Source organism: Tiliqua scincoides, chromosome 4 (assembly GCF_035046505.1).
Source record: "Tiliqua scincoides isolate rTilSci1 chromosome 4, rTilSci1.hap2, whole genome shotgun sequence".
NCBI classification, from domain to species: Eukaryota; Metazoa; Chordata; class Lepidosauria; order Squamata; family Scincidae; genus Tiliqua; species Tiliqua scincoides.
This window is the reverse complement of record NC_089824.1, coordinates 178,692,828-178,715,861: the sequence shown is the minus strand read 5'-3', so window position 1 is coordinate 178,715,861 and position 23,034 is coordinate 178,692,828. Positions and strand designations below refer to the sequence as shown.

At 44.2% G+C, this 23,034-nt stretch overlaps 1 protein-coding gene and 1 pseudogene across 1 annotated transcript in view; one reads left to right on the top strand and one right to left on the bottom strand.

Annotated features, from left to right (window-relative positions):
- MAPKAPK2 (MAPK activated protein kinase 2) overlaps positions 1–23,034 on the bottom strand; it is a 105,891-nt gene that overhangs the window by 64,649 nt on the left and 18,208 nt on the right. The window lies entirely within an intron of this gene.
- Positions 19,285–19,407, top strand: LOC136650060 (5S ribosomal RNA; annotated as a pseudogene).

The following is a 23,034-nucleotide window of genomic DNA, read 5'->3' as shown; positions in this document are numbered from 1 at the left end:
CGCATCTGCCATTTTGCTGCCCATTCTGCCAGTCTGGAGAGATCCTTCTGGAGCTCCTCACAATCACTTCTGGTCTTTACCACTCGGAAAAGTTTGGTGTCGTCTGCAAACTTAGCCACTTCACTGTTCAACCCTGTGTCCAGGTCATTTATGAAGAGGTTGAAAAGCACCGGTCCCAGGACAGATCCTTGGGGCACACCGCTTTTCACCTCTCTCCATTGTGAAAATTGCCCATTGACACCCACTCTCTGCCTCCTGGCCTCCAACCAGTTCTCAATCCACGAGAGGACCTGCCCTCTAATTCCCTGACTGTGGAGTTTTTTCAGTAGCCTTTGGTGAGGGACCGTGTCAAACGCCTTCTGAAAGTCCAGATATATAATGTCCACGGGTTCTCCCACATCCACATGCCTGTTGACCTTTTCAAAGAATTCTGTAAGGTTGGTGAGGCAAGACTTACCCTTACAGAAGCCATGCTGACTCTCCCTCAGCAAGGCCTGTTCGTCTATGTGTTTTGAGATCCTATCTTTGATGAGGCATTCCACCATCAAGGAGTGGAAAAGGAGGACAATTAAGTTCTTTTCCAGGATATGAGGCTAAAAAAGAGGACATGTCCTGGATCAAGAGGACATCTGGTGACCTGAAGACCACCTGGACTAAGGGGAAGGATCCAGCATCTCCAAACACAGAATTCTCCAAAGAGCTATCCTAAATTGAGAAACACAACTACCTCTGGTTTTTATAGTGAAATACTAGAAACACATTTAAACACTTCAGAGTATCCTTTGTCTCCATTGCCTTGCAGACAAATGAAGCCACAAATATAACAGCACAATCCTTAACCAAAGGATATTCCCAGCAGCTGCAAGCCATTTCTGTTTACTACAAAGGAGAAGAAAACAGCCAAGCCTGTATCCTTCTTTCATATAACATCTTGTGGCTAATGCAAACTTGCCCTGCTTTAGGGCCTGCTTCTGAAAGTCAAGATTCAGGTATTATGGGAAAGCAAGAGAAGCAAACTGGATGCTTTGCAATATTCACCTGCATCTGAACCCAACATTAAGAGGCAGATTAGCTGCAGCCCAGACAGGCAGCTAGCAGAGATAATAAAGGATCAACAGCCCTTACTTAGAATGTGGGGGTCATTTGTATGACAAATGGGATTATCAACCCCTCCACCTTGCCCTTCACTGCTGTTATATTAATTATATCTGCAACTAATCAGGTACATGGCCAAGAGGAGATATGAATCAGGAAGCTGGCAGTTCCATTTCAATCTGTGATGCTATTTCCTGCCTATACTAACTGAAGTTAGTATAGAGTAGACCTACAATGTTAGCATTTCTAGAGATGATGGACAGTTGTTGGGGCCATTACCCCACAAATGTATGCCCTCTGGGCACTCCCTGAAGCAAAACATACCAGGCATTCCAGGTAGCTTGGTTGAAGATTAACTGAAGATGACGGCACTGAGTTTTCTTTTGAGATGTTGCACACTTTGATTCTAGGCTTGTAAATGCCCTGACAGTGTCAACCCCATAATTCACCAACTCTTGGGGTGGGGGTGGGGACACTTTCAAACAATGGAACGATCCAGGACACGAACAGAACTCTGAACACATGGAGAAGTAGTCTTAAAATTGGTTGAATACACAAACCCATTTAAAAAGCATGTTGACTTCAACTGGTGGAAGCCAGCATGACTAGTAGTTTTCCATGCCATTTCTCTCAACTGATTGATGATGGGAACTGTCTAGGATTGTGTGTGGGGGGGGGGGGGGCTCTGTTTGTTTGCAAGGCAATGGAGACAAAGGATACTCCGAAATCTTGAAATGTGTTTTCAATATTTCTCCTGAAGGGCACTTAGTAACAAGGACTTTGAAAAACTCCCCTCTTCTGGGTGCATGCCTTCCCCAACCATCAGCTGCACCTAAAGGACAAAGCAGCTGAACATACACAAAAGAACTAAGATTTTAAAGCCAGAGAGGTATAATTTCTTAACCTTTTTGTATTGTCAGCCTCAAGGATTAGATGAGTCAACATCAAAAAAAATAGTCATTGCAGCCTTATACTGTTTGCCTGTGACACAGCAACACACGTAAATAAATCATTCCTTGATAAACACAAAAGGGACAATCAATGGAACTTCTCAATAACCAGGTAACCAGAAATGTGTTACAATGTCCAGGAGTCTCAGCAAATACAGTTTTAAAACCACATGCGATGAGCTGGAGCAGGCTGTTCCTGGGCTTCAACATGTGGAATACAAAGTTAGGCATTGCCATACATTCTATGCTTCCCTACACATACCATACAAGGTATGAATAGATTCCCTTTAATTTTTTTTCCTTTTTGCTAAGGATGTATTACTTGCACTGTTGACAGCCATAAGCTGAAGACAAGGGGATAACCAATGGCTTACCTGAGATACCTTGCATGTGTGGCGGGGGTGGGGAGAGAATGGTTCATCCAAACTACCCCTCTACACCTACTTTTAAAGTAGATTGATCAACACACAGAGGGGCAATTTCACCATTTGCCATTCAGCTGAAACTAGATCCTTAAAATGGTGTCCTGCAATACCTAATATTCTATTAGTAACAGAACATGAAGCAGCTGTGTAAACCGCTTTGTGAACTACATTTTGTTGAAAAGAGGTAAATAATAATTGATGATGATGATGATGACCACCACCACGAATAATTGAAGTTAAGGACTGTATACAGCAGGGGTGCCCAAACCTTGGCCCAGGGGCCATTTGTAAGCCTCTGGCCCTCCGGAGACTTGCTGGAGCCCGTTCTGGCCCGACGCAACTGCTCTCAGCATGAGGGCAACTGTTCAACATCTTGAGAGAGCTGCGGGCTGAGGGCTGCCTCCACTGCTTGCTGTTTCACATTTGTGATGCGGCTGCGGCAGCGAAGGAAAAGTCGGCCTTGCTTTGTGCAAGGCCTTTTATAGTCCTTGAGCTACTGCAAGATCTTCATTCATTCATTCAAGTTCTATCTGTAATATATTCATTTATGTAAATTTATTCAAATTTTAAATGTAAATTAATTCTTTTTTTCCAAGCCCCCAACACAATTTAATTTAATTTAAGCAAAGCCTATGAATTCCAAAAATTAAAATATTTCGTAAACCTGAAAGAAAGTTATAGTACCATCTCTGCAAAAGACACTTTCCATATATGGTAGGGGTGTCCAAAGTTTTTGGCTGGAGGGCCACATCATCCCTCTGACATTGTGTCAGGGGCCAGGGGGAAAAATAATTAATTTACATTTAAAATTTGAATGAATTTACATAAATGAATATATTAAAGATGAACTTATATGAATGAATGAAGGTCTTGCAATAGCTCAAGGCCTATAAAAGTCCTTGCACAAAGCAAGACCAGCCTTTCCTTTGCTGCTGCTACTGTATTACAGACATGAAACAGCAAGCAGTGGAGGGAGCCCTCATCCCACAGCTCACGTGAGAGGCCAAACAGTTGCCCTCATGCTGAGAGCAGTTGCGTCAGGCCAGTGCAGGCTCCAACACATCTCCAGAGGGCCAGAGGCTCATTGGAGACTGGGGGCTCCCTGAGGGCTGCATTGAGAGGCCTCGAGGGCTGCAAGTGGCCCCAGGGCTGGGGTTTGGGCACCCCTGATCTATAGCAATGAAACACACTAATCAGACACTTCATAATGCTTATTTGCTGAAAAAATGTCAAAAGAAGGATAAAAAGTTAAAAAAAATATTTTAAAAACTGACAATGCCAAAAAGAGGACAGTTTTGTTTTATTCTCAAGCAGCCATAAGGCTCTGTAATTGAGCTGCAAAATATTTACACATTACTCACAGAATATCAGCTGTTCTTTCCATTCCATTCTCATGGAGACAATATTTTCAGCAGATCTCTCAACTTGCAGGATAGGCCCTTCGTGTACAAGATGCTGGGTGGATGGCAGAATGACACAAACTCTCCCAAGAAAATATGACATACTGCAAGTTAAAGCTGCTGTTTTCATTGCATTTGACATGGATGATGATGACAGTCACCCCATGGTAAGCTGTTTCTACTGAGCCATGAGGTTTCCAACTGCTTGCCACATGGATGCCAGTCATCATTGAGAGTTTGCACACCCTTGTCAGTGACCTCCAGAAATTATTGATGGGGCATGAGGAGAACTGATCAGGGCCACCCTATCCATGACTCCAACTGAAGCAGACAGCAGATTGATAGGAAGTACCCATCTCTGTTTACTTACTTGCCTCCAGGGTTCATCCTTCTCCTTCCATTTCCTGGGTTGAAAAAGGAAGAAGGGGCCAGACAGGAAGTGGAAATGTGAAGAGGGAGAGAGTGGTGATCTAGAGGACATTGGAGAGTGAAAGGAGCAGAGGCTGGGACATCACTGGATAACCAATGAAGCATTGGGCATGACACCTCAGGTATCAGCAGGACTTGATCTGGACCTGACACTGAAAATAGCAATTCTAGAAAATATGGTTGGCGATTACTGTGGGACGGCATCTGTTTGGCAAGTGTAACATGTAGACCAGACAAGCACTGCTAGCATACTTAGGCTGCCATCCTAACCACACTTTCCTGAGAGTAAGCACCACTGAACAAAATAGGACTTACTTCTAAGTAGACCTGGTTAGGATAGTGCCCTTAGTTGCCTCATTACTTATACAGTACTGTACCACACATCTCCTAAGGCACCAACGATTGCCAAAGACCACCAAGTGACTTAAATTTAGATAATAATTGTGAATCAGATAGGTAGTCATAGAAAAGGGTTGGTATGTGTAACTGAGGGATTTTCTTAAGGTGTTCTGATCAGTAAGAACTGTTTATCTTCCTTTCATTTTGTTTAGTATGAGTTAAAGTTTGTTTTGATTGCTTAAAGATCTTTTATTATTTGACATAAAGCTTTTATTCATCCTTGAATAAAACATGACTAAGACATGCGGAGAGTCTTCAGAAATGTGGATGTATCAGAATTTGTCCCTTTAAAAAGCTAGATGGTGTTCAGAGTAATGGTTTATATTTAAGAGTTGTTGTTTCTCATGCCACAATTATCTTTTCAAACTGTATTTGCTGCAACACCGCTGACCCTTAATCACTGACATGAGTAACAATTAAGCAGCCCACTTATAGCAGCTTCTTGTTGGCTCTTAGCTGAAACGATCAATAGACTGCCATCATGGATGCACAAGAGTTGGACCAGATCTGTTCTCAAAACCAGGGAGATCCAGTGGCATCACTGGAGGTGCAGGTCACCCCTGGTGATGCGCATGGGGGGGGGTGACACCACTACTTGCAAAAATTTTAAAATCTTGGTATTTTCGAATAATACAATCATGTTATAAATTTGTTGATGTGTAATTTCATGTAGAATGCTATGAAATAAACTGCATTGAAATATCTCTATTCTATCAAAAGTTATGGCCAAAAAACCAGTGGGGCAGGACGATAGTACATCACCACGCCCCCCACCAGGGAGTTGCCCCACATTCTGCATGGGAGAGGTCCATCATAGGGGGTTGCGCTGGCCTTCCACAAACCCTAGTGACACCACTGGGGAGATCAGATCTGGTCCAAGTCTTGTATTTTTTGCTTTAACATTCCAGTACCAGCTGGGTAGATGGGGGATTTGAAACAGACCAAGACTGTGACACAAGGGAACAGAGGGGTTAAGCCTCCTTTTCCATTTTCCTAGAGAAGAGAAATCACACAACACACACACCCTAAAGCTGCTATTTTCCCTACAAGGGGAAAACGTACAGGTGTCCAATGGGACTTCCATCCCACCCCTGTGGCTGCTATTAGACTTTTACAACAGCAGCAGAAGAACCAGTCATAGACCTGCTAGGGTCTACTTGTGCTCTTATTATTATTAATTATTAACAGTATTTATATACAGCTTTTCAACTAAAAAAACTAAAAACTCTTTGTCTACTGTGTCACCAGAAGTAAAAGAAAAATTACCACAGCCCATCAGAAGAAGCAGCTCAGATAGTCACCATAGTGTTTTTACATTCACAAGCGTGTTCTCATATGGCCAAGTCAAACAATGAGACTGGCAGTAGATGTGAAGATTGTGACGTATGGCAAAACATTTCCCTGACCCAAGGCTGTCTCGCATCACATGGGAAATTGGATTACTACTAGAGAGAAATATTCAGCAGCCCACAGAACGTCAGCATCATCATCAGTTGCATGGATTCCCCTGAGACCATTCATTCATATTCATGTCAAAACAGCAACTTCGAGTTGTGCCTGGAAAACTACTAGGACCTAGAGGCAAGACAGTTGTCTGATGATCCCAGACACAGCCAAGCATGACTGGATGATGATGACATTGCTCTTCCCCCTTCATAACAATTCATACGTAGTTTGTTTTCTGCTTCTGTGGCTAAAGAGAAAATGCTACCTTCCAAACACAATTCAAGATGCTGGGTTTGGTATGCCTCTCAACAGCCCATGTGGATTTTTCACCTGGAAAAATCTCACCTACATCATGCATCACAGAGTTGGAAGGAACTCAGAAGATCATCGTCCAATCTCTGCCAAAGCAGGTTATCCACACTAGATGAACAGCATTCCCAATAGATGGCTATCCAGCCCTCCAACAATGAAGAGTCTACCACCTTCAGAGGCAGACTGTTCCACAGAAGCATCTGATAGCAGGCTGGGGGGAAAGGGGAAGAGGACATGGAAAAACAACTGGAACCATGGGGCAAGACTCCCCCTAAAATGAATATTTATCTACATATTTTTATGTTAGGGTGCTCCCTGCATAGTTTCCACTGCCGAACAAATGTAGATCCAAAAACATAGTGCCATTTCCTCATCTTGGAACAGGTCAACCAAGTTGTTTAAATAGGATGCCAATACTTTTTTAAAAAGTGATTCTCAATCAAGTAGCTAAATAGCTACAACCTGACAAAAATATTCCTGCATTAAGTAGGCCTCTCCCATACCTGCCCAGTGATTTGACATGTATTTAAAAATATTGCATTGGGACTAGTGGGCACATGGATACATGGGCCTGATCAGGAACTCTTTTCACCCAAACTCTTTTCATCCAAACTTGTTAAATGCCCTTCCTATTCCCACCAGATTCCCATGCAGGCCAGATTGGTCACATCATCATCTAGCCACTAGAAACCATTAGTGTCAAACATTCCAATAAATACCATTCAAAAAGAAAGGGAAAAAAACCCATCTGACAGATGGCCTTATGGAACCCAATTAATTGTTTTATGTACAAGCATTTAACTACACCAAATTGTCCCAGGAGGTTACATAGAAAGATCCTCACAGTCTTAGGCCACAAACCAAAAGCCTCTCTAGTTGTCAGAGAGAAATCCCAGATCTTGCATGGTAAGAATTTAAGCTTCTCCAATCCCAGTTATACAAGAAGCATTATGAAAACAGCTTAGGGCTGAAGGAAAGTTGGGCACAGCTTTCAAACAGTCCTGCTTCTATGAGTTTCTGGGTTTAGTCCACCCTTTCCAAGAGGCTAGATGATATTTAACCCAGTACATACAGTGTTGGCATAATCATTTCAAGTGGCTGTGTGGGGTGGCATTCTCTTTAAGGGCCATATGCATCCTTCAGTACAAGATTGCAGAGTGAAGCAGACACAACATGTCATCCAAGATGCATGGACTTAAGACCCCCTGAGGTGTCCCAGAGGATGCTGAGGCACAGCCATCTCCCACTTCCTCTTTGATGTTAAATGCACACAAGCCAGGAGTGGTAGCCTAGTATCCTATGCAACATGGTACAGGCTGCAGAGCACACCTCTCAGTCAACTTGGGGAAACAAGTTATCTTGGAAGACTTCGAGAGTACAAACAGCTCCTAAAGATGCTAATACAGTGTAAGGTTCTATTCTACTCATACTGGCTTCCCAACTCAGTGCTCTCTAACTTATTTCTGTTTCTACTCAAGTGAGAGTATGATTCATATGCACCAAGAAGTCCATCTTCCCCCAACAGGCTTGGTCAGTTTTCATTTCAAAGAGATAGCAAAAACTGGCAACTAATTTAAATTAAGGGCATTTTGAAGGGAGGGTGGGCATTTCCTTTTTGCATTCTTCATTACCATGAATAGCTAGGGTCCAGTCACATCTTTTTCCCCTAACCAGCTCTTTTCCAAAAAGACTTTAGTGTATTGTGCTGTCTGTCTCCTAGGAGATCAGAAACCTGTTTCTCCTACTTTTAAAACACTGTGTGCTGTTATTGCGAAATGTTAAAGGTATATACCCCTGAGAAATAATCATGCAATTCAAAACATGGTTTGAGAGGGGAACACCCACCCCACTCTCTCTAATAGACCCCTTTGTTGCAAGCCCTTATGTTTCTCCATGCACTTGACATTGTTGCCTGTAGGGCTGTTCAATTCCACAGTCACATTGTTTAATCATTGCAAGAGGCAATTGTGATCCCATCACGGATCAGGCTTCCTGATCTATCTCCAGCTCCAAAAGTTGATTTAATCCAACTTACCCTCCCCCCCCCCCACACACAAAGCTTCTTTTCCCAACACAAGCCAGCAAGAGCCTACATTTCAAGGCAAAGTTCACATTGGCAAATAACAGTGGGCAGGGAGATACCTATCTGGCTGTTGTGGAGGAGGCTGAGATGCAAGGTGGTAAATTACCCAGGCTGGCAACAGAAAATTTAAGGGGGAGAAAAAAAAAGACATATGGAAAGCTTTGATAAGCCTGCAGAAGAAAGACACTGAAATTCTAAGATAAATACAAAGATTTGGAATGTTTCATCTGCAATCCTTGCAGTCGAACTGGAAACAGAGGTGGGAATTATTTCTATCAAAACCAAGGCTTATGCCCCCTTCCCCACATTCCTTATTCATAGGTATATTGGCAATAATTAGTTTGGCATGGACATTATGCTTCAGAAAGAGGCTTGCACAAAAACAAAACCTTGGGATGGAGTTGATGCTGGGGCATCTCAAAAGGGGAAAGTGTCCTTGTAGCATAGATGATGATTCAGAGTGGTCCAAGTCTTCATCTGGGGTACAAGCCTTCCAGTAGCTTATTCCAAAATGTGCTTGCAGGGCTCCCTGTGGCTTCTAAACAGTGAAAGTTGCAAGCAGTAATTAAACAGGAAGTGGAATTTCCAGTTTTGTCCTGCTTGCAACTTTCACTGTTTAGAAGCCGTGGGGAGCCCTGCAAGCGCTCTGTGGGGCTCCCCATACCCCCTGGACCCTGGGAGCATGTATGTTTTGTTAAAAAATAGCACTCCCTCCCCCCGCAGGGGTGCAATCCTGGGGATCGCTTTGCTGCTTTTTCCCCTGCCCCTTAAAGGGAACAGGGCATCGTTAATTGAGCTGGTGGGTTGCAACCCACCAGTTTGAGAACCACTGGTCTATGGAATAGGTTTGCTTTAGATATCTGTTGAAACAGAAAGATAGTTGAAAGATCTATGTGTCCACTTAAGACACACTATTTGTAACAAAGCTCTAGTATGGGACATTCCATTTGTGTTCATATTCAGAGAGGATGCTTGCAACTTTCCATTGTGTAAACTGGCAAGAAAAGCAAAGATATTTTCTAATTACGAAAGTGAAAACATTTTCCCAAATCAGCAAGTGCCTATCCTTAAGCAGGCCAATTCTGTCTAAGTAAGCCACAATAGCAGCCTCTTCCGCGTCCTGTACCACAACACCCTGACCTTCAAAATGAACTCTTTCTAAACCAATTAGCAATGAGAGCCAGCTCAGATCACTCAGTCGTCATTCTCATTTTACCCATTTCATGCTGGGAGGGGGCACACAGGTCACCTGATAGTATAACTGGCAAAACCAAGAATAGAACCTAGGCTGGCCCAGTCTCGGATTCCACTGCTCTGGCTTCTAGCAGATCAAAATACTGCTGTTAGTCATGGAAACATCACACAATGCCACAGAGCAATCCGCTCTGAAATGAATCCAACCCTACGATACTCCTGCCATATGTACTCCGTATAGGCTACTCTCTAAATGGCTCTCATCCACAATGCAGAGTCCATCCAATATTCTGGATTCTTTTAGTACAATTATGACTCGGCTAAAAGCTGCTGAGTCATAATTTCACTATGATGATGATGTCATTTGGATAATTACACAGCTGCTAAGGCTGGCAAGCTTTGGTAGAAACCCACATGGCTCAAACACAGAGAGACTTCCGTATTTGGCTTACTCGTCCGAAACAGCTGGCTTCATTAACCTAACAACTTCAAGGAGACATCCCAGGTTGAAGATTACTGGTGAGTCCTCTTTCCAAGGCATATGAAAGTCTAATGGGTGCCAGCAAATGTAGCAAAGGCCAAGTATCTGAAGTAACGCCTTCCAATACTTCATTCGGGAAGTGGATGAGGCACAAAGCAAAGGGGTGAAAGGTCATCCGAATTTTTGAACAGTCTGGATACTGCCACCAAGTTTGTTGCACGAAGCAAACTTCAAAAGAGGACATAAGCAAGAATAATGTGAGAGGGATGCTACCAGCTCTGCTTTTGCTCCAGCCATTCACAAATATATGTCCTTTGACGGCCAGGAGAAAAAAAAATAGCTTTGATCAATACGGACGGGGCAAAAGAAATCTCAGAGCACAATCCTTTCTTCTTCATTGGCTGGTGCAGTGGCCACTGCTCCAGCTGAAGGTGTTGGAAATGTGCCATATAGCATGTTCACTGACACATTGAAGGTAAGCTGCATCGGCAGAGCAGCCTACACTGCCTGGCCAGTGCTGCAACCGGACATGTGGCCACTGGTGCAAGGAAGTAAGTTGCTGAGCAGTGCAGGGGCATGAGGGGTGGCGTGAAGGGTGGATCAGGCCCAGGAGGGGACCAAAATTGGCAGAGGCCTCCTCCACCATATCCTAGCCCTCTTCCTGGCCTTATACTGGGCTTTGCGGATTTACGCCAGTTATATAGTTGGCGTGGATTCAAGAAGCCCCATAGTAGGGCAGGTTGGCACATTACTCGGGATAAAGGGAAATATATTTCTGAATCCTGAGAACATCCAGTCGCCTCCTAATCTCCACTGGGCACAGTAGTGCAGGTTAGGATTGGGCTGTTAGGCACCTAAAATTATGTACATGTTAACTCTGAAAGAGAAATTCCACAGATGCTGAATGGCCATGGAATTATTGACCTTCTGCTTGGGTTCTGCCCCAAATGGGGGATGGAAGAAAACTTCGAAGGAGTTCACCAGATTTTGGAGGTCTCTCCTGTATTGCCTGGCCTGATATGATTGCCTCTAGGTATCAGCATGTACAAGTGACATAACTGGGTGCACATTTCAATAAGTAAAAAAAATGCTTCTACTTTGTCAAAATGAAGAGTGCTAGCGAACTATTTGATATACATATTTTTTAAAAGACTGAGCTAATCTAAACACACACACACACACACAGAGAGAGAGAGAGAGAAAGAGAGAGAGAGAGAGAGAGAGAGAAATAGTTCATGCTGGATTACTAATACAATATCACTCCTGTACATCCTAATTTGAACCAAAAATCCTGTTAGAATCTTAACTCTGAAATTGTCTGTTTGAATGTAGACCGTGGGAAAAAAGGTGACTGCATGGAGACACTGCTAGATGCCCACAGGGGGTTTCCTCATTACAATCTCCTGAAATTACATTGAGCAATAATTTTATGGTTATCATGATTGCTTCAGTACACGCACAAGAACATAAAATATTCCTGTTCTCTGAGCTATTGCTATTCATCTCACTTCACCTATGATTTCCACTCCATAAGCAGGCACAACATGGGGAGAATTTAGAGACTTTGCCTCATCTCCACCACTGCCTAATACGTAGTTTTGAGGCTTGGTCTCCAAGTCTTAGGTCAAGATATTTTCAACAGGGAGCTTGAATAACACCCAAAGCCTAATTAGGTTTGGAAACTATATATTCATGGAGGCTACAATTGTTCTAAAAAGCACCAAAACCGATCAGTTTCATTTTTGGATCAGTCATACATTGTACAATTGCCATCAAATCATTCCATTCTATTTATACACACAGACAATACACCAAGCATTCCTCCACCCATCCTTCAGTTCCATCCGTTCTGTATGTTTGATAGTCAGTAGCACCATAGTTATGTTTTTTGCAGTCTTTGCAAAATCCAGTTACTGAATCTTTCAGGCCTGAACAAGTCACCAGCTTCCCCATTTTGGGGTTCTTGGTGAGTGAAAGTCTGCCCCAGCAAGCAACAGCAATAATGGAATTATGAAACATCATGGCATTTTAAGTGACAGCATAGTCCAGCAGATGAAGCAGCAACTTCCAAAAAGGGTTCAAATCCCAGCTCAGTTACAGATTCATTTGGTAGTCTGGGGCATGACAACATCTTTCATCTATAAATAGGAGTAAGAGTAGATTCTCTCACAGAGAGTTCTTAGGAAACCATAAGGTATCTTAAATTCAATTCAACAGCCATGTTGAGCTTTTAGATGAGGATAATTTTTGGGCTTTCCAAACACTCAGCTTTTACCAGACATCATGAATTTGCTCTGCTGATGTCACCCCCAAGAAGCTTTCCCATTCTCCATGAATTGTGGTTTTCCCAACAATCAAACTACTAGGCTCTAAGTGATGGGAAACAACAGTGTTGCATGAGCTGTGGTCACATGATTTCTGGTTAGGGACACTGGATGCAATTTCGTCATGGGCAGAGATTCAATAATGCCCAGCATATTACAGCTAGGCAGGTTAATAGACCGTGCTGCTCCCTACCTGCATCAGCTTGACACTTGCCAAGTGGAATTATTTTGCTATTATAGGAGGACAGGAGTCATGCTGCGGTGGGTAATTATGAAATGGGACTTGCTCATAGAACATATGAGGCGCTGTGTAACACAATGATCAGAACTTATTCTCCAAAAAAAGAGAATTAATATCACAGCAGTTGCCTGCAGCATCTTTTTTGGCTTGAAAACCATTAGATTTAAAGCAATTGTTTCTACTCTGGTCTATAAAGAGAAAAATGAATTAAAATTGCATAACATCCCGAGTTAGGGGAAAAGTCCACATTAGATCACTGAGTTCGAGCTTTAGGATACCCATTAGATCACACCCTTTGCACAGCAGAGGAGAGGTCCATGGAAACATGCTGGCTCACTGTTGTAGTTGTAGTACCAAAAGCCCCATAAGATAGGATGGTCATCGCTTCCCAGCATGACAGGGGGCACAGGCTATAGAGGTGTTTGAAAACAGTGTTGTTTATTTTACTCAGAAATAAGCCCATTGTGTTTAGTGCGACTTAGGGCGCAATCCTAAGTGCGCCCTGGGCCAATGCAAGTCCCTTGCGCCATCCTGAGAGAGTCGCAAACGTGCCATAAAGCACATTTGTGTCTCCCTCAGAGTAAGCTGTGCTAGCACACTGAGGTGCACCAGCCCACGGAGGCCAGATCCAGCCTTCACAGTGGCAGCAGCAGGTGAGTTTGCGCCAGCTGAGTTTGGCCAGCACGGAGATCTGGTGGGGCATGGGGAGGGCACGAAGGACACAGGGAGGAGACTTTCAGGGTGGTTGAGGGCAGGCTGCGGGTAGTTCTATCAGTGGGCAGATGGCGAATGGGAGGCGGGACCAGAAGCCACCAGTTATGCTGGATCCTAGACCCATTCCCAGGCTGCTCCATTCTGTTCAGATCTGCACCACCTCTTTAGGTGGTGCAGATCTGAGAAGACCCATTGGAGCTGCAGTAGCATGACACAAGGTAAGGGGAAGTGATTCCCCTTGCCCCAGGCTGTGCCGATTTCAGCCCAAACCCCTGCTTTGGATGAGGGGCAGGCCCACTGGCCTGCCTGCTTCAGGGCAGGTTAGGATTGAGCCCTTAGACTGTAATTCTATCTTACTCACTGGAAACAAACACCTCTAGCTATAGTACTTTGGGGAAAGTAATCTATGCCAATAGTGGGTATGTCTGTGCATTATTGTTTCTAGAGGGAAATGAGAGAGAGAAAGTTAATAGCTTAGAAATTCTGACATTCTGAAATTCTCACTAATCTGTCACTAAACACCATGAAATCATTCACAATCATGGGGGTGTGGGTTGGACTTCCTACATGTGTTTGTTAAAAACACAAAACACCACATTTTGGGGTTTAAGATATTTTCCAGAAATGAAACTAGATTACTTTTCCCGTTAGAAATAATATAGTGGCTGCATCTGCTGATACTATATATCACCTACCTAGTACACTTTAAAAGCATTTAAAATTAACAAAAATGAGAACTTGGAATGAAAACTTAAAAACACATAACTCCTCTTTCTGCCTTTTTCAAATCACAAAATAAGTGAAAAAATAAAACAATTTTCAAACCCCCCTACAAACGACTTACTGCCACATTATGAGTCAAATCCTATTCAACTTTCTAGCACTGCTGCTGCTGTGCTAGTGGAAGTCCTCAGTCCCCCTGCAGTGAAGGGGGCTGTCCTCAAATGTAAGAAAACATTTGGGGCTGCACTGCAGTTGCGTCGGCCCTGCAAAGTTGGATATAATTGGGCCCTGCGAGCCTTTTATTTTTACCCACACACCACAACATTGCTATTTTTCTTCTTGCCATGATCTAGGTCCCAGCAAAGAGAAATACACACAATTCTTATTTCAAGGCCCCTCTCTTATTCTCTACTCATCACTTGGCCCAGGAGTATACATGACCCACAGTAACATCACTTGGCCCACAGAACATACATGACCTTCTACAGTAAATGATAAAAGATTTCTGCAGTATGTTTGGCAACCTTCAGTCTCAAAAGACTATGGTATAAGCCTACAGCAACCCGGTATTCCCAGGCAGTCTCCCATCCAAGTACTAACCAGGCCTGACCCTGCTTAGCTTCCAAGATCAAGCATGTGCAGGGTAACAGTTGCTGCAATCTGTAAGATAAGCAACTCTGCCTGCATAAAGAGTGTACTGGAGCTTGAAAGACCATACTAAACTCCTGTATGAGACCACTGAATGATAGCCATAAGATGTCAACATAGCCTACAAGAAGTTAGAGGTTAACCCAGGGTTACCTTATGGACACACAAGGGAGTCCCACTCCTAAGGGATAACCAGCCTCACCCTTAAATTACATAACTGTAAACATAGCAGACTTATATTTAGGTTCTCGCTGTTTCACACTGACTTATAATGCAATCCCTAGTGTAACCCGAGCTCCTCCCACCATAACATTTCTGGCTATGTGCCTGTATTATTTGTATTTGAAACAGAAAGTGAAAAAGCCCATTTGCTACCTCCCTCAAATTTTACAGAGCTTCAAAAATACAGCTTTGGATATCTAAGTTATACACACAGTATGTGTCAGCTCTTCCCTAGCTGTAGTAATACAGGTGGGAGTTGGATTTCTTAGAGCAGTGGTTCTCAAACTTTTTAGCACTGGGACCCCCTTTTTAGAATGACAATCTGTCAGGACCCACTGGAAGTGAGGTCATTAACCTGGAAGTGATGCCCTCATTGATTTAGCCTTCAAACCTAGGCTGTGATCAGCCAAAGGTCCCATTACACAGTATGCTTGTGTTGATATTTTGCATAGCTCGGAATTCAAACATTCCAGCTCGAAAGCCAAAGCAGAATGCAGACTTCATACAACCTTCCCTTCCAGTGCCCCCATTTTCCCACCTATGGCAGGTGCCATAGGTGCAAAGCACCATACCTTCCTCCTACCAGGAGCCCGCTTTGCCCAGAAGCTCTGCACCCTGTATTTCTGTATTCTCAATGGTGGTTGAGCTAGGTGCTACGCAACCCACCTGAAATTGGCTCGCAACCCATCTAGTGGGTCCCAACCCACAGTTTGAGAAACACTCTCCTAGAAAATAACATACTTTCCAGATGGAGAGCATTCTTTCTAGAGGAGAGGGAGCTGGAGAGTTCATGAATGGAGGTTAGCTGCCAGTAGCCCACTGCTAGAAAAACTAGTTTATCAGGAAATGCACAGTCCCTTAACAATCCCCTAATTTTTCACTTTTCTGTATGAACTGACAATGGTGGATAAATACCATTCAAAAGCTAAACGTAAAGTGGAACCTCACCTAAATATGGTTTAGTTCAAAAATGTGTCTGTGACCTATGTCCAATAGCAGCAAATTCCTCCCTACTACACAGTGTTTTATAGCCTTCTTTCTCAAAGAGTTGGAATGCAAGAACCAAATTTCAAAATAAGGGATGAGGCCCAGAGACTCTGGACCACTATCAAAAAAACAGCCCGGATGGCACAGTGGTTTGGGAGTTGGACTAAGAGCCCAAAACTTAGCTTGACGCGCCAGCGCACCCTGTCACAAACATGCCGTAAGGAATGTTTGCGAGCTCTAATGCTGGGCAAGTGGTCACACAGACTGTTGAGCCACAGAGACAAAAGCAGGGGCAGTGGGAGGTGGGGAGGGGGTGATCCAGGGAGGTGGGCGGAGATGAGGTGGGACGGGGAGAGGCGTGACGAGGGGAGGGAGTGGGGAGGTGGGACTGGTGGAGTAACGCTCCACCAGATCCTGAGCCTTCCCGTCAGGCTCAGCGCCTGACCCGAAGGCTCTTAGTTCACCGCTGACCTTTTGGTTGGCAATGAATCGAGTAACCCCATTGTGAGGCTACTCCTCCCTTTACCTGGGAAAAGGGGACGAAAATCCCCTTCTCACAAGGTGCCGCCCACAGCTGCCATGGGAGCACAGGATGAGGCGTCAGCCGTTTTCTGTGCCACCGCAACCATGCGCCACGGGAGCTCAGGACTGGGCTCTTAGATTCAGAAGCTGAAGGTTCAAATCCCAACTAAGCCACAAAGCTTCCTGGGTGACCTGGGACCAGTTACTATCTCTCAGCCTCACCTACCTCACAGGGTTGTTGTGAGGACAAAGGAAAAGGAGGAAGTAAGTATACCCACCCTGAGCTCCTTGGAGGAAGGGCGGAATAGGCACTGAGATTTGTCACCAACTTCCCATTATACTGGTCCATTCACATTCAGGAAAGTTATTTATAATAAATGAATGCTCATCATTCCAAAAAGATGGCATTTGGATCTACCTATAATCCTACTCCCTGGGCTCATTCACGCAGCCACTTCCTTTATTTCTGGATGGGCATCACAGCATACAGCTGAGATTTCAAGAAATGCCCTGAAAAGAGACATGCAGCTTTACTCTGGAAGACACCCCTGCATACAATGCAGGAAGCCAATCATACAAGGACACTGGCTAAGGAATATGAAGGTGCTTCATATACATAAAGATGATGTGCCTGTGATAACAGCCACACAAAACATCCACAAATCTTCAAGAAAAGACTCCTAGAAGAATGAGAAAAGACAACAGAAGGCATAGTCGACCTGAGAAAACTTAGTACTACTGTCCCTGATGGGTGATTTTTAAAAAGGCAGACAAACAAGGGACAATGGGCTGATTGACTCATGCCAGTGCATCATTCAACAACATGTCACTCAATGACTCATAGATGAATGACTGAAGTGCCCCCCTTGATGAAAGTTGAAGTGATGTTAGGCAGCAATAAACCTCTGCTCATAGTGTCCAAAGTGTGATGACAGCTGTTAATTAGTATTTATTCAGACCATTCCCCAAATACACATCAAGCAATAAACATGCTTGGGTGAAGATAATGGAAGAGTCCAGAGTAAATGGATTGCATGGCTTTTGGTGGTCCTTGTTAGCGATGCAGGCCAGGAGGTAAGCAGTGCAGGACACAGGAAGTCTTTACTCATCCTCATTTTGTCTTTACTCATCTTTGTCTTTCACTCATCATACTCATTTTGCCCAGCTGATGTGCATTTTGAGCCAACGGTCATAACAGGGAAAGAGGCAGCATTACTCAAAATTGGTTTTAAAAGTGTTTTCACTCATTTCCTAGCCAGTTGATGTCCTTTTCTGTTCAGAGTCCATGCTTTGAACAACAGTTACATTTCAAACCACATTCAGTCCTATACATGGCCTGTTGGGTCCCTTTGCAAAAGGGGAGCAGGAGCGAATGATGATGGACAAGCAGAACTGGGGCAGGGAAGGGCAAAACAGGGTAGGGGGAAGATGAAGACAGCTGGAAAAGTGTTTGGAGCACACGTCTACCTACCCATATGGAATCAGCAGTTAGATACAGTAATAATGGAAAACCAAAAACACTTGTAAGTCTCTCTAAATATAGAAAAACATGCAGAAAATTAGCATCATCATATTTAGACTCACACTAGAAAGGAAAGTGCCCTTTGCTTCTGCAGCAGCTGTAGCCCCACAGCTGTGTCCCTGAGCTCCTATACATTCCTTCATGTAAGCAGATCCACAAGCCCAAGAGCTACTGTAGCAGGCCAGTTTCCTCCCAGAACTGACATTGTGTTAAGGAGTGTCACGTGTGCATTTCTCAGCCCAGCATATATGGCATATATGTCCCCAGCAACCCATGTGGGCAACAAGTCTGAATACACAGGAAAACATAAGATCCCAGGAAATTTCTGGGCCCCCTCCTTTGGCTCCTGGGCTTCCTTTTTGAACCTGGACCCGGGTACAAATTACCCCCTTTACCCCCCCCTCCAAGGCCCTGCTCAAACCACAGCACTACCCTTCCAATCATATGCTTGTGGCAATCTAGAATAGCTTCCTAACTTCTGATGTACTACATGCTTGGTGCATAACTTATTGCATCTTTCCAAGCGAATCTTTTTTTTTTTTTTAATCATGTAGGCCTGTGATTTCGCAGCCAAAATACTATGGGACCAGAATCATAACAAGCCATTGCTGAGGTTTGTAAACAAAAAAGATAAATAGAGTCTCTTGTAGTGCCCAGAAAGGGAGACCTTGCCGCGGCTAATTTTGGAACCGCAGCTGAAGACATTTAACAGGAAGTGGTGTTGGAATTCAAACTGTCAATTATAGAAGTGAAAAGTCAAGCAGCTCAGACACACTCTGTCCTCTTCCAAATCAACTACTCTGCCATTAAGATCAGCAGAATCAGTGTCCAATTCAAAATAGATGAATTATCTGCTCTTTCAATAAGATCCAGCCTCCCCAGACACCTTCCACTAAGTTTATAGAGCCATTAAACATAATCTTTAAGGTCAGTTAACCCTCTCCCCCCATCTACCATGCCCTATTTTTCTTTCTCAAATTTGCTTCATTCTTATCCAGTGTGTAAGAGCAGCTCCGCCAATCCCATCACCCTGGCAAATGCACCTGACAAAATATATAGGTTTCCAACCTTTATGTTGTGTGTGTACATAATATTTTTAAACATGTGTAGTCAGTAGGCATCTTGCATAAGGGTTACATTCCAAGGTCAGCATATAAAGACAAAATTGTATATAATCAAAACACCCTCAAAGCATATGCCTGATCTCGTCTGATCTCAGAAGCTAAGCAGGGTCAGGCCTGGTTAGTACTTGGATGGGAGACTGCTTGGGAATAGCGGGTGCTGTAGGCTTATACCATAGTCTTTTGAGACTGAAGGTTGCCAACCAACCACAGCCAATAAATATGTACTTTCTCTTTAAGAACTAAAAGCTCACTGTGACACACAGGCCCTCGGTTTCATGCTCTCTCTGGGACATAAACAGAGTAAGGGCACAATTCTTTGTGCCGGCCCAGGAGGATCACAAACATGCCTTAAAGCACATTTGCAGCTCCTCCAGAGTTGGCTGGGCTGGTCCAGTGATGTGAGCCAGCCCACAGAGGATGAATCCAGCCTCAACACCGACTTGGGGAGGGAGGGTTGCATTGACCGAGCTCAGCCAATGCTGGGGTCTGGGGAGGGCAGTGGGGAGGAGGCAGAAAGGAGGCATTCCAGGGGGCGCGCAAGGAGCAGGAGGCAGGGTTGGGACTCAGCAGCCCCTTTCCCCAAGCAGTGCAGAGCGGCTTCAAGCCACTCTGTTCTCCTCAGGTTTGTGCCACCTCATGAGGTGGCGCTAACCCGAGGAGACCCATTAGGGCCATGGTGGCTTACTCGGGGGTAAGGGGAAACGTTTCCCCTCGCCTCTGGCTGAGCCATTTCTGACCCCAGTCTTGCACTGGATACAGCACAGGCCTCCTGGCCTGCCTGTTCCAGCACAAGATAGGATTGTACTGCATGTGGAATGGTGGGTGGAAGTCACCTGCACTATTGAAACTGGGGGTGGCAAACTCATTTCATTTAGTGGACCGAACAGCATTCATGGTGCCTGCTGAGGGTCAGAAGTGACATCATTAAGCAGGAAGTGATGCAATTAAGCAGATGATGGCCAGAAATAAGCATTTATTCTCACATAGAAATTCATTAGCTGCAAATGACAAAAAGAGAAAATGTGCACATCTTGACCATATCTTAAAGATGTGGGAGAACCCAAGTACCATACATGCTTTCAGCAGCAGCATCACTTCGCGGCTCAACAGCTAAGTCATGGTCTGCGAAGTGACGCAGCACCTTGGCAGCGTCTCCCTCTCTCACCCCTCTTGGTCTGCCCCTTACCCTGTAGCATTCCTTGCCTTCTGAGGCCTCCTTCCTATCTCTCTCCCTCCCAGAGTCTCACAGAAGTGGCGCTGCTGAAAGGGTGGCTCAGGGAAAGTCCAATTATCACAGGGACCGGATATAGAGTTTTCGGGGGCTGCATATCACCCCTGACTTTAACTGTTTATCTCTATCTTATCTCTGTTCTTGCCTGAAAGGCTTAAACTATGCCATCAGATTGGAGTCTTCTACAGTGCCTCAGCAAATTCTGAATTAAAAGCAAGTGGAAGAACCTGGCCTACATGGTACACCAACTCATCTGTCTACAAAAGCAACATATTGCCCTAATGTGGCAAGCGCCCACACATTCTGAAAAAAGGTATGGAATAGGAAAAATTTAAAGATCACAATGCTAGATTAAGCCACTTCTCCTAATGAATGTCTACACCACAAATCTAACCAATTCCAATCTTGTATCTGCCATGATACTCAATTAAGGAATACAGGTTGAGCCTCATTATTTGCGTGGGTTCCGTTCCAAGCACTCACATGGATGGCAAAAAAAGCACTATAGCAAATCCATTTAAAAAAGTTCCCTTGCTCTGGTGATTTAAAAACAGCCTTGCTGACTTTTGTGATGTAAGATAAGAGTCATTAAGAAGACAATCCATCAATCAGTCATCCTCCAAGTGCTTCACTCAGTCCCTTCCTTCACCAATGCAAAGTTATCACCTTTCTTTCATGTGCTGGGGGGGGGGGAAGGGAGGGATCCACTGGGGAGAGATGGATTGTCAGCCAGCTGGCCCCCCCCCTCTCATTAAGGAGGCTATTGTTAAGGACTGCTCAGTTTTTTAAACTGATTTTAAAGGAATGTATTTTTCCCCTTCTCCAGGCACCAGCACATTCCTTCTCATTTGCAGAGGCCATTCGTGTTGAGTCAAACCCGTGTATAATGAACCCGCGTATAAATAGGCTGGACCTGTACTAGGAAATGCGAGTTTATGAAACTGCCATACTGAGTCAACCCACTGGAACCATAGAAAGTTCTCTGCATGTTGCTCTCTGCAAAGCACCTAGATGTGCATACCCTGACTTTCATTCATTTGACTTTCATCACTTTCAACTATAACTACATTTCAGATTGCATCTTTCCTCTTTCATCTAATTTCATCCAACCCTCCCCAACATTCATCAGTGTTCTTATGTTTATTTTGCTTTGCTTTATTCTGTTTACAGGTGGGGCCTCGTTATCCACAGGGGATCCATTTTCAGACCTCTCTCCCCTCCACCACAGATACAGAAAACCATGGATAATGAAAGGACTTTCTAATGCCCAGAGGCTGCGCATGTCTACCCATGGTCTATGCGGGCTTCTGAATGGCCTTTCTGGCCAAAAAAGCTACTTCTGGTTTCCTGAGGGCTTCCCCAGGCCTCAGAATGCTTTATAAGGCACAAAAACGTCACTTCCGGTTTCCCTTGGGAAGTAGGCTTTTTTGGCCAAAAAGGACATTCTGAAGCTCATAGAAGCCGTGAGCAGAAGTACGTGGCCTCTGTGGGCTTCAGAAAGCCCTCCAAAGGCCCAGCTCCAGTCACCTTCAGAGGGCAAAGGTTGGGCCAAGTCTGACTTAACGCGGATCTGGGGGACCTGCATTAGCCAGATCGGCAGATACACAATCCACAGATACAGAGGCCCCACCTGTATTTAGGTTTCACATGCATTTGCATGTGTTATATTGTTAGTTACTTACATTTTTCATTGGCCAAAATGAATTTACAAGCTAAACAAGGCTATGCTTTGACATTCATCCATTGGTGACTTCCATCCACGCTCTGGTCCCTAAGCAAATGAAAGTGCATGCTATTCCTGTATACAAATTCTGTACAACAAAGAGGGAATTCAATACAGGTATGCATCACTTAATGACAGGAATATCTGGGCAGTGACTGATGTTTATGCTTATGTTGTGTTGTCTTTGTATATTCCTGTTCTGTTCTTTCTCTGTATTTTATGCCAATAAAGGTCTTACTGAACTGACAGGAATATGTTCCGCAAACCCCATTGCAACACACATTCATTTGTTGTCTGGACAACCTTGAAAGGCAGTCAGGTAGCACCCCAGAATCTCTTAAGAGGCCAGAGGCAAGAAGGAAGGCAGTCAGCTGGTGAAAGCACAAACAGAAAGCATGCAAAGTGCCAGTTAGCCAGTTGAGCAGGCAAGGAAGGAGGTAAGGAAGCCAGGCCAGTGAGTTTAGCAGGACGACCATCATGTATGTGGTTGGTCATTGGCCAGAACGTCGCTACGTGGGGCATACCTGTACCTGAAACAGATAAGAATGACAGCTACACTGAGTCTCTTTCAGAACATACCGGTCTGCACATGCATCATTTATTTTCAGTGATAAAGATTTTCATTGCTCCAATTATCAGTGGGAATTCTGAGTTCAATCCACTTCAGGCAGAAATCAACACCATGGCAATTTGCACTTCCCTTGAGAGTGAAAAAAACAAGCAAGAAAAGTCTCCTTGGTAACATTTTGCTTGAAGTTTGCAAGCCGCGGTATAAAGGCCTACTTCTGCATAACGACAAAGAGGGACCATGTGAGCGGTCCATGCTGCTGCCGAAAAGG